Below are 10,000 nucleotides of genomic sequence, written 5' to 3'. Positions count from 1 at the left end.
GCTTGCATTGGGGTGTTATCCTGACTTTGTTTCGCTGGTGAGAGTAGGCAGCGGCAGGCAGGCAAGCGGAATGTCGTGTGGGTGCAGTGAGAGGTTGTAATGACGCTGCTTTGCAGCTGACCATGTGCCCTGATTTGTGACGCCCGTTTGGAGGCTGATATCTCAGGAAGGCCCGAGGCCGATTTCCTCCGGTATGGCTCGTTGCGTGCGGCAGGAGGAGGCGCAGCGTACGGTACCGAGCACTGGGAGGTGCGGTGCTGCCCGCCGGAGTGACAGCGAAAGGCTGCGCACCGCTTTCCGCCTGGTAACTCGGCGTCCGTGAGACCGACCGACTCCGCTTTATCGCCGGAGCTAGAGTGGGGCAAGGGGCACGGTTGAGTACCGGAAGGATGACGTTCGCACACGGGGAAGTCGAGTGCCGGGCCGCTGAAAGCGAGCAGGGTGCCACCGACTCTTCGGGCCCACTCGGAGGCTGATATCTCAGGAAGGCCGAGGCCGATTTCCTCCGGGTATGGCTCGTTGCGTGCGGCAGGAGGAGGCGCAGCGTACGGTACCGAGCACTGGGAGGTGCGATGCTGCCCGCCGGAGTGACAGCGAAAGGCTGCGCACCGCTTTCCGCCTGCTAACTCGGCGTCCGTGAGACCGACCGACTTCGCTTTACCGCCGGAGCTAGAGTGGGGCAAGGGGCACGGTTGGGTACCGGAACGATCACGTTCGCACACCGGGAAGTCGAGTGCCGGGTCTCGAAACGGAGCCGGGTCGGCCCAATTTAAAACGGAGAATAGAGTGCTGCCCTCTGCGGGTGAAAACCTGGAAGTACGTTGGTTAATGATTTCCAGTTCACCCCGCTTGGTCAGGCCCACTCGGAGGCGGATAACTCCGGAACGCCGAGGCCGATTTCTCCGGGTATGGCTCGTTGCGTGCGGCAGGAGGCGGCGCAGCGTACGGTACCGAGCACTCGGAGATGCGGTGCCTGCCCGCCGGAGTGACAGCGAAAGGCTGCGCACCGCTTTCCGCCTGGTAACTCGGCGTCCGTGAGACCGACCGACTCCGCTTTAGCACCGGAGCTAGAGTGGGGCAAGGGGCACCGAAGGGTACCGGAACGATCACGTTCGCATACCGGGAAGTCGAGTGACGGGCCGCTGAAAGCGAGCAGGGTGCCACCGCTCGGGGCCCCGGTTTGTCCGTCCCACCCGGAGGCCCATATCTCCGGAAGGCACAGGCCGATTTCCTCCGGGTATGGCTCGTTGTGTGCGGCCGGACCAGGCGCAGCGGACGGTACCGAGCACTGGGAGGTGCGATGCTGCCCGCCGGAGTGACAGCGAAAGGCTGCGCACCGCTTTCCGCCTGCTAACTCGGCGTCCGTGAGACCGACCGACTCCGCTTTACCGCCGGAGCTAGAGTGGGGCAAGGGGCACGGTTGAGTACCGGAAGGATGACGTTCGCACACCGGGAAGTCGACTAGCGGGCCGCCGAAAGCGAGCTCGGGGCCCCGGTTTGTCCGTCCCACCCGGAGGCCCATATCTCCGGAAGGCACAGGCCGATTTCCACCGGGTATGGCTCGTTGTGTGCGGCCGGACCAGGCGCAGCGGACGGTACCGAGCACTCGGAGGTCGGGCGCTGCCCGCCGGAGGTACAGCGAAAGGCTGCAAACCACTTTCCGCCGCCTCCCTCCGCGGGCGTGAGACCGACGGTCGTCGGGTTTAGTTCCGCGGCTAGAGCAGGACGAGGGGCAGCGAACGGTACCGGAACGAACCCGGTCGCACACCGGGAAGTCGAGTGCCGGGTCTCGAAACGGAGCCGGGTCGGCCCAGTTTAAAACGGAGAAGAGAGTGCTGCCCTCTGCGGGTGAAAACATGGAAGTACGTTGGTTAATGATTTCCAGTTCACCCCGCTTGGTCAGGCCCACTCGGAGGCGGATAACTCCGGAACGCCGAGGGCCGATTTCCTCCGGGTATGGCTCGTTGCGTGCGGCAGGAGGAGGCGCAGCGTTCGGTACCGAGCACTCGGAGGTGCGGTGCTGCCCGCCGGAGTGACAGCGAAAGGCTGCGCACCCCTTTCCGCCTGCTAACTCGGCGTCCGTGAGACCGACCGACTCCGCTTTAGCACCGGAGCTAGAGTGGGGCAAGGGGCACCGAAGGGTACCGGAACGATGACGTTCGCACACCGGGAAGTCGAGTGCCGGGCCGCCGAAAGCGAGCAGGGTGCCACCGCTCGGGGCCCCGGTTTGTCCGTCCCACCCGGAGGCCCATATCTCCGGAAGGCACAGGCCGATTTCCTCCGGGTATGGCTCGTTGTGTGCGGCCGGACCAGGCGCAGCGGACGGTACCGAGCACTCGGAGGTCGGGCGCTGCCCGCCGGAGGTACAGCGAAAGGCTGCAAACCACTTTCCGCCGCCTCCCCTCCGCGGGCGTGAGACCGACGGTCGTCGGGTTTAGTTCCGCGGCTAGAGCAGGACGAGGGGCAGCGAACGGTACCGGAACGAACCCGGTCGCACACCGGGAAGTCGAGTGCCGGGTCTCGAAACGGAGCCGGGTCGGCCCAGTTTAAAACGGAGAAGAGAGTGCTGCCCTCTGCGGGTGAAAACATGGAAGTACGTTGGTTAATGATTTCCAGTTCACCCCGCTTGGTCAGGCCCACTCGGAGGCGGATAACTCCGGAACGCCGAGGCCGATTTCCTCCGGGTATGGCTCGTTGCGTGCGGCAGGAGGAGGCGCAGCGTTCGGTACCGAGCACTCGGAGGTGCGGTGCTGCCCGCCGGAGTGACAGCGAAAGGCTGCGCACCCCTTTCCGCCTGCTAACTCGGCGTCCGTGAGACCGACCGACTCCGCTTTAGCACCGGAGCTAGAGTGGGGCAAGGGGCACCGAAGGGTACCGGAACGATGACGTTCGCACACCGGGAAGTCGAGTGCCGGGCCGCCGAAAGCGAGCAGGGTGCCACCGCTCGGGGCCCCGGTTTGTCCGTCCCACCCGGAGGCCCATATCTCCGGAAGGCACAGGCCGATTTCCTCCGGGTATGGCTCGTTGCGTGCGGCCGGACCAGGCGCAGCGGACGGTACCGAGCACTCGGAGGTCGGGCGCTGCCCGCCGGAGGTACAGCGAAAGGCTGCAAACCACTTTCCGCCGCCTCCCTCCGCGGGCGTGAGACCGACGGTCGTCGGGTTTGTTTCCGCGGCTAGAGCAGGACGAGGGGCAGCGAACGGTACCGGAAGGAACCCGGTCGCACACCGGGAAGTCGACTAGCGGGCCGCCGAAAGCGAGCACGGGGCCCCGGTTTGTCCGTCCCACCCGGAGGCCCATATCTCTGGAAGGCACAGGCCGATTTCCACCGGGTATGGCTCGTTGTGTGCGGCAGGACCAGGCGCAGCGGACGGTACCGAGCACTCGGAGGTCGGGCGCTGCCCGCCGGAGGTACAGCGAAAGGCTGCAAACCACTTTCCGCCACCTCCCTCCGCGGGCGTGAGACCGACGGTCGTCGGGTTTGTCTCCGCGGCTAGAGCAGGACGAGGGGCAGCGAACGGTACCGGAACGAACCCGGTCGCACACCGGGAAGTCGACCAGCGGGCCGCCGAAAGCGTGCTCGGGTCCCCGGTTTGTCTGTCCCACCCGGAGGCTGATATCTGAGGAAGTCCGAGGCCGATTTCCTCCGGCTAACTCGGCGGGCAATGTGTCCCCCCCCCACCATCTTCGGCTGATTACCGTGGCTGGACCGGATCAAGGAGCAACGGAACCGTGCCAGAACGACGTCGGTCGGACGGCGTGAACTGATAGTGCCGAGGCCGGAAACCGAGCCGGAAATGTGCACCGATTTATTGGTCCCACTCGCAGGCCCATATCTCCGGAAGGCCGAGGCCGATTTCCTCCGGGTATGGTTCGCTGCGTGCAGCCGGAAGGGGAGCAGCGGACGGCACTGAGCAGCCGGAGGTGCGGCGCTGCCCGCCGGAGCTGCAAGCGAAAGGCTGCGCACCGCTTTCCGCTGGCTAACTCGGCGGCCGTCAGGCCGACCGACTCCGCTTCAGCACGGGAGCTGGAGTCGGGCAAGGGGCACCGAAGGGTACCGGAAGGATCACGTTCGGACACCGGGAAGTCGAGTGCCGGGCCGCCGAAAGCGAGCTCGGGGCCCCGGTTTGTCCGTCCCACCCGGAGGCCCATATCTCGAGAAGGCACAGGCCGATTTCCTCCGGGTTTGGCTCGCTGCGTGCGGCCGGACGAGGCGCAGCGAACGGTACCGAGCACTCGGAGGTGCGGCGCTGCCCGCCGGAGGTACAGCGAAAGGCTGCAAACCGCTTTCCGCCTCCTCTCCCCTCGGGCGTGAGACCGACGGTCGTCTGGTTTGCTTCCGCGGCAAGAGCAGGACGAGGGGCACCGAGCGGTACCAGAACGAACCCGGTCGCACACCGGGATGTGGAGTGCCCGGCCCAAACCCGCTACCCCCCCCCCCCCCCCAACACCCGAAAGCGAGCCCCGGTTTGTGGATTAAAAGTGAAGCGGCAAAGATTTGTAAAACAGCGTGAAATGATGAACCAGAAGCCCAAAGTAATGGTGGGAATAAAAGTTCCAAAATGTGAAATGGTGAACCAGAAGTTGTGTGAACTGTTTAACCCAAAGTGGCAAAAATGGATTAAAAGGGGTGAAATGATCGACCGCAAAGCAGGGCAAGCATTAAACAAAAGCAGCAGCATTTTTTAAAAAGGGACAAATGGTTTACCAGAATCCCAAAAGAATGCTCAGAGACTTAAGTCCCAAAGGGGAAATGGTTAACCAGTAGCTGGGTGAACTGCTTAACCCAAAGTGGGAAAAAGGATAAAAAAGGGGTGAACTGATCAACCAGAAGTCGACAACAATGTGCGGCGATTAAGTCTGAAAGAGGGAAAGGTTGACCGGAAAGCAGGGAAATGATTAAACAAAAGCAGAAAAATTCAGTAAAAAGGGGCAAGTGGTGAACCAGAAGTTGGGTGAACTGCTTAACCAAAAGTGGGAAAGAGGATTAAAAGGGGAGAAATGTTGAACCAGATGTCGAAAACAATGCGCGGCGATGAAGTCTGAAAGAGGAAAAGGTTGACCGCAAAGCAGGGAAAGGATTAAACAGAAGCAGCAATATCTTTTAAAAAGGGACAAATGGTGAACCAGAATCCCAAAAGAATGCTCAGAGACTTAAGTCCCAAAGGGGCAAATGGTTAACCAGAAGCTGGGTGAACTGTTTAACCAAAAGTGGGAAAAAGGATTAAAATGTTGTGAAATGATTAACCAGAAGGCGAAAGCAAAGTGCGGCGGCGAAGTCCTAAAGGGGAAAAGGTTGACCATAAAGCAGGGAAATGATTAAACAAAAGCGGAAAAATTCAGTAAGAAGGGGCAAATGGTTAACCAGAAGTTGGGTGAACTGCTTAACCAAAAGTGGGAAAAAGGATTAAAAGGGGAGAAATGTTTAACCAGATGTCGAAAACAATGCGCGGCGATGAAGTCTGAAAGAGGAATAGGTCGACCGCAAAGCAGGGAAATGATTAAACAAAAGCAGAAAAATTCAGTAAAAAGGGGCAAATGGTGAACCAGAAGCTGGGTGAACTGCTTAACCAAAAGTGGGAAAAAGGATTAAAAGGGGAGAAATGTTGAACCAGATGTCGAAAACAAGGTGCGGCGATGAAGTCTGAAAGAGGAATAGGTCGACCGCAAAGCAGGGAAAGGTTTAATCAAAAGCAGCAATATCTTTTAAAAAGGGACAAATGGTGAACCAGAATCACAAAAGAATGCTCAGAGACTTAAGTCCCAAAGGGGAAATGGTTAACCAGTAGCTGGGTGAACTGTCCAACCCAAAGTGGGAAAAAGGATTAAAAGGGGTGAAATGATTAACCAGGAGGCTAAAGCAATGTGCCGCGGTGAAGTCCTAAAGGGGAAAAGGTTGACCAGAAAGCAGGGAAAGCATTAAACAAAAGCGGCAACATTTTTTAAAAAGTGGCAAATGGTTAACCAGAATCCCAAAAGAATGCTCAGAGACTTAAGTCCCAAAGGGGAAATGGTGAACCAGAAGCTGGGTGAACTGGTGAACCAAAAGTGGGAAAAAGGATTAAAAGGGGAGAAATGATTAACCAGGAGGCTGAAGCAATGTGCCGCGGTGAAGTCCTAAAGGGTAAAAGGTTGACAAGAAAGCAGGGAAATGATTAAACCAAAGCGGAAAAATTCAGTATAATGGGGCAAATGGTTAACCAGAAGCTGGGTGAAATGGTTAACCAAAAGTGGCAAAAAAAGATTTAAAGGGGAAAAATGATTAACCAGAAGTCGACAACAATGCTCGGCGATGAAGTCTGAAAGGGGAAAAGGTTGACCAGAAAGCAGGGAAACGATTAAACAAAAGCGGCAACATTTTTTAAAAAGTGGCAAATGGTTAACCAGAATCCCAAAAGAATGCTCAGAGACTAAGTCCCAAAGGGGAAATGGTTAACCAGAAGCTGGGGGAAATGGTTAACCAAAAGTTGCAAAAATGATTAAAAGGGGTGAAATGATTAACCAGGAGGCTGAAGCAATGTGCCGCGGTGAAGTCCTAAAGGGGAAAAGGTTGACCACAAAGCAGGGAAAGCATTAAACAAAAGCGGCAACATTTTTTAAAAATTGGCAAATGATTAACCAGAATCCCAAAAGAATGCTCAGAGACTAAGTCCCAAAGGGGAAATGGTTAACCAGAAGCAGGGGGAAATGGTTAACCAAAAGTTGCAAAAATGATTAAAAGGGGTGAAATGATTAACCAGGAGGCTGAAGCAATGTGCCGCGGTGAAGTCCTAAAGGGGAAAAGGTTGACCACAAAGCAGGGAAAGCATTAAACAAAAGCGGCAACATTTTTAAAAAAGTGGCAAATGATTAACCAGAATCCCAAAAGAATGCTCAGAGACTAAGTCCCAAAGGGGAAATGGTTAACCAGAAGCTGGGGGAAATGGTTAACCAAAAGTTGCAAAAATGATTAAAAGGGGTGAAATGATTAACCAGGAGGCTAAAGCAATGTGCCGCGGTGAAGTCTGAAAGAGGGAAAGGTTGACCAGAAAGCATTAAACAAAAGTGGCAACATTTTAAAATAATTGGCAAATGGTTAACCAGAATCCCAAAAGAATGCTCAGAGACTAAGTCCCAAAGGGGAAATGGTTAACCAGAAGCTGGGGGAAATGGTTAACCAAAAGTTGCAAAAATGATTAAAAGGGGTGAAATGATTAACCAGGAGGCTAAAGCAATGTGCCGCGGTGAAGTCCTAAAGGGGAAAAGGTTGACCAGAAAGCAGGGAAAGCATTAAACAAAAGCGGCAACATTTTTTAAAAAGTGGCAAATGGTTAACCAGAATCCCAAAAGAATGCTCAGAGACCAAGTCCCAAAGGGGAAATGGTTAACCAGAAGCTGGGGGAAATGGTTAACCAAAAGTTGCAAAAATGATTAAAAGGGGTGAAATGATTAACCAGGAGGCTGAAGCAATGTGCCGCGGTGAAGTCTGAAAGAGGGAAAGGTTGACCAGAAAGCATTAAACAAAAGTGGCAACATTTTTTAAAAATTGGCAAATGGTTAACCAGAATCCCAAAAGAATGCTCACGAGACTAAGTCCCAAAGGGGAAATGGTTAACCAGAAGCTGGGTGAAATGGTTAACCAAAAGTTACAAAAATGATTAAAAGGGGTGAAATGATCAACCAGAAGTCGAAAACAATGTGCGGCGATGAAGTCCTAAGGTGGAAAAGTTACCCAGAAGGCAGGGAAATGATCAAACGAAAGCAGCCAAAAAATTATTAAAAGAGGGGAACTGATGAACCAAAAGATGAGAAACGGCCCGCAGAGACTAAGTCCAAAACGGGAACTGGTGAACCGGAAATGATTAACCAAAAACTAAGTCCGAAGAGGGAACTGGTAAACCAGAACTGAGTAACCCGATTTTTAAAATTAATTATAAATGGGGAAACGATTGAGCAAAAGGCGGAAATTAAGTCACAGGGACCAGGTCCGAAAGGGCAAGAGGTTACCCCGTAGGGGGCATTCGTCAACTCAATCTGAAAATTTTGGAGGCAAATCTGACCAAAATGCGGAAATCGGACCACACCGCGAGGGGCGCCATTCGACGGGGCAGGGGTAGACGCGTCGAACGGTGCCTGAAGGTCCCGGCTGCGACACGTGAGTCCGGAGATATGGCCAGTCAAAGTCTGATGGGAGGTACCGAAGCCGAAAAATCGAAACGCGTTTGCGGCGATTCGGTGTCAGAAAGTCGGTCACGAATTCAAATTCGTCCCGCTGATTCGCCAATTGCCAGCCGGTTCCGGGGGGATTGGCGGGGTACCTGCAGGATAGTAAGAGGTGGCATGTCGAGACTTAGCCTGTTTACCAGACTTGTGTCCAGCGCCTCCAGGTCTGCAGAGACCGACCCGGGCTGCCGCCCAACCGACTTTTAAGCCTTTTGGGAGTGGGAATTTTTCCCATTTTTCCCCATTTTTCGGGTTTTTTGGTCGGGCTTGAAAACGGCGGCCCCGAGGCCTCCCGGGGCTGGCGGGCTTCGGCTCCCTTGCGAGAGGGTCCGAATTCCACCCGTTTAAGCCCAGAAAGGAGTTCGGAAGTCAGTCGGTCGAGGGAACCCCTTCGGAAGTCCGACGGGGATGGATTCGGCCGGCGTTTCGGATCTCCGGTCAGAGGATTCCCCCCCTGGGCGGGGGGGTGCGAGTAGCTGCCGGCAAACGGTCCCTTGCACTTGTGGCACAAAAAGTCCGAGCACAGGTTAATGAGTTGGCCGCGGAAGCCCCTATGCCGAAATGAGAAAGCCCCCGTTGCGGGGATTTAGTGACGCATCTGCGGCCGGAGGTGGGAGGCCGTCCTGCCGAATTGACACTTGTCATTCGGGCACCTAGGGATTGGTCGGGTACCCGGAGATTTTCGAGAACACGATTTTCAGAGCTTTCTCTGACAGCCCAGGTGCACTTTAAGAGTGCCTGAAAAAGTGACACTTGGCAAAAGGCTCTCAATTTCAAAGCGGAGACCTTTACAAGAGCACTCGGAAGTCACCTGTCAGCATTTAAAGCTACATCAGGCGGCAATTTTCGAACTCTTTGTCAGTCTGAAATCGTGTTGAGCCTCGACAGCGTCGGGCTCAGGCAGGAGGAGCTTGCCAGCAGAGAGAGGCTCACCATGGATTGCTGGTGGATGCTTTTCGAAAACATATACACATTATATTATATTATAATAATATAAAGAAAAAAAAGAGTTTCTCAAAATCTCTGTGACACTTTGCAGATTTTTTTGAAAGCCAATAAAGAGAACTCTTTAACTTGAAAGTCACCTGTGCCGGCATAGCGATGACTTTTAAAACAGGTTGACACTTTCGAGCCGCGGCGGCTCTGAATCACCCCAGACACCAAGTGTGTTTGTGGGCAAGGCACCGCGGCCGGTGGGCTGCTTTTATAATAACGGGCACGCAGACTTTTTGAGAGGAATCGGTACTCTCTTCCGATCGATTTGGCGACTCGCGTCCGACATGGGAGGGCCCGAGCGGTCCAGCCAAGGCTGGTGTTCAGGCTCGTCAGGTTCCTCTCTCTGTCCCAAGTGGCAGACGGACAGTTTTAAAAGTCAGTGGGTTTTGTCGGCACGACTCTCCTGTTCACGCCGCTGGCGTATTGCTCTCTTGTGAGGCCGAGAAGTCCACCTGTGTTGTCTAACAGAGGTCCGATTCAAGCTCCAGAGCCCGGGTGTCTGCCGTCTCGAGTGGAGCGGGAATGTGCACAGCAAGTCCCGTTCTGGTAGCTGAACACGAGATTTCTCTAGCAACTGAGCACCAAAACACGTCACCCTTTTAGAGCTGGAGGGCTGAGTGTGTGCATGTATCTTGAACGCTATGGTTTGCAAACTCCAGTCGGACCTGGCACACCAACCTCTCCCCTGTCACGGGCAGGGGGGGGAAGGCCATGTGTGCCCAGCAGACACGACGAAGGCGGCTAGAAAGGGTCACTGTAGCTTAACCACCCAAGCGTGTCCGTGACCTTAACGGTCTGTGCC

Source organism: Heptranchias perlo, unplaced genomic scaffold (genome assembly GCF_035084215.1).
Source record: "Heptranchias perlo isolate sHepPer1 unplaced genomic scaffold, sHepPer1.hap1 HAP1_SCAFFOLD_1152, whole genome shotgun sequence".
In the NCBI taxonomy this organism is placed as follows: Eukaryota; Metazoa; Chordata; class Chondrichthyes; order Hexanchiformes; family Hexanchidae; genus Heptranchias; species Heptranchias perlo.
This window is presented reverse-complemented; position numbering follows the sequence as displayed.